This window comes from Acanthisitta chloris, unplaced genomic scaffold (assembly GCF_000695815.1).
Source record: "Acanthisitta chloris isolate BGI_N310 unplaced genomic scaffold, ASM69581v1 scaffold2795, whole genome shotgun sequence".
In the NCBI taxonomy this organism is placed as follows: Eukaryota; Metazoa; Chordata; class Aves; order Passeriformes; family Acanthisittidae; genus Acanthisitta; species Acanthisitta chloris.
In genome coordinates, this window is record NW_008673019.1 from 90,093 (window position 1) to 92,402 (window position 2,310).

At 37.5% G+C, this 2,310-nt stretch overlaps 1 protein-coding gene across 1 annotated transcript in view; it reads right to left on the reverse strand.

The window, feature by feature from the left end:
• PDZRN4 (PDZ domain containing ring finger 4) overlaps positions 1-2,310 on the reverse strand; it is a 99,775-nt gene that overhangs the window by 42,169 nt on the left and 55,296 nt on the right. The window lies entirely within an intron of this gene.

The following is a 2,310-nucleotide window of genomic DNA, read 5'->3' on the forward strand; positions in this document are numbered from 1 at the left end:
AATAAATAATTTGCTATGAACAGACAAATAATAAACTAAAGAAAATTATGCTGCAACTGCAGCATAGCTTGGCAAAACTAAAAGACTGTGTTTTTTCTCTGCTACAGGTGAAGCAGCAAATTCCTCCTGGTCTAGATGAGGCCTTAGGCTATTAAGAAAAGGTAACTGCAAGGATGGATTATGCTAAATTCATATGAATTCAGGTGTTTGGGGCAGGATTTCCAAGTACTAGCCCACTACAAAATGTGAGGGCTAATTTGTCAACAGCAGTCAGTAGCCAAGCCCTTGGACACAGGGCTATGCAACATCCTCACACAGAAAATACTATTCCACTGTTTCCAGAACAATGGGACCACTTTCAACTGTTACACAGGACCTTGCTGTGAGCTACTGTGGAAATGAGATGATCCTGAGCTGGGGTAGAAAGCCAGGATTTTCTAGTAAGACTTGTGACTATCTGAAGGTACCAAAATCTGATAAAAATTCATATTCCAGGGGAAATCTACATTGGCAGCAAATCAGAAATAGGATTCTACTGCAAGTTCATGACCGAATTATTTTTTTTGTTTAGGCAATGAGTCACAAAATTTCTGCTTAATGAACTAAATCAGCAGCCTTCAGTAACCATAGTCCTGTTTATTTATGTGCATAGCTATGATACTGTTCACCATTAATTACATGTATATATCAACTCAATGCATTTCCAGAATACATCCTCAAGTACAAGGTAGAACCATCTCTCTTCTGACACAACCTCCAAAGAAGCAGTGCTTTCACGGCCACGTTAACACCGCAGCATAGCCACCAATGCAAAGGTCAGCTGATCTTTCTGGCTGTCCTTGATGCTATATGCACTGATAAGGCTGGAAATATTGAACAGACTTCTATACACAGAAAAGCTTGAAACTTCCTGTGCTGAATGCCTGGGATACCCAGAAGTATCATACCACTGCAGCTTAGACTGTGATCAGGCAATATGAACAGCAGCTAGCTTGGTCACCTAAATTCCATGCATATCTATGGTTTATCTGATGACTGAAGCAAAAAATATTAAGATTTAATGTTATAATTATCATCTGTCAAATCGTAACCTAGAGTTACATTAATCTAAGTTACATGGAAAAATATCAGTGGTATGTAAGACGAAGAGCAAGAGCAAAGAACAAGTTATAAGAAAACAAAAGAAATTTCCCCAAGGAGAGAGCTTCTGCAAACCCTCTCCAATAACACAAGTTATGTCACCAGAGTGTTCAGACTGAGACCTGTCTAATAGAGGCAATTAGAGATAAAGCTTCACGCCTGGGTCTTCTAGTCATTCTTCGGTTCCAGACTCTGCTTCATTCTTGCTTCTAACTCAGATCCTATCAAGAACACAATTTTCCAGTGCCTGCAGTTTTTGTAACAGGAGTGTCCTATAAGGCCTCTGAGGAACTCTCATTCCTCAGGCTTTAGAAACACAAAAATTGCTCTCCTACCTCCTAAACCCCTTTTGATACTTTTAAAGCTTTGGATAACTATTTGGTGTTTCTCTTAAAAGTAAATTATTGGAAACAAACACCACACGGTGCTGTATCTATTTTCCCCCCTATTCAAGTATAAAACACACAATTTTCTGTATCGCAGATGAAACACATGGATTTTGGCACAAGTTGACCATTTTATCATCAGCAAATCAAAAGATATTTGGATAGCATACAAAATGCATTATTAGTTTTGTTTCTTTTTTTCTTTTTTAAACCAGAAGCTCTCTTTATTCACATGAGTCAATACTTATCACTTATTCTGAGGAAATAGACATAAATTCACAACAATGCCATTTACATGCAAATTTTATTTCTAAAGAATAATAATATTTTAAAATCACATGAATGTGAAAAATCACAAAAGATACACATTTTCATTTATCCTGGGAACCTATGGCTGACCTCTATTTTCATTTAAATGCCTGTTTAATGCAGAGACTTTAAAAACATTCCATCCTTTGTGTTGGTTTCTTATGAAATACAAGCACATTGGACCCAATATTTGTTTAAATTGTCACTTGAAGTTCATCAACACACCTTGCTGATCTGCATAAAGGTCACCTAATTTATGAACACTGCCTTTCTCAGAAGAAAATCTATAGCTGAATTACTCTATGCTGGCAGCTATCCTGCCCACTTGGGGTTGGAAAGACAGAATTTTTTTAAAAACCTAAAGCCAGTACTACAGATGGGGTTGGAAGCTCTCTTCACAAAGCTTCTTTAAGCATTTTCTGACTCCTGCATTATGCCCCAACTTAACACTCACATATAGTTACCAGGGGAGCCA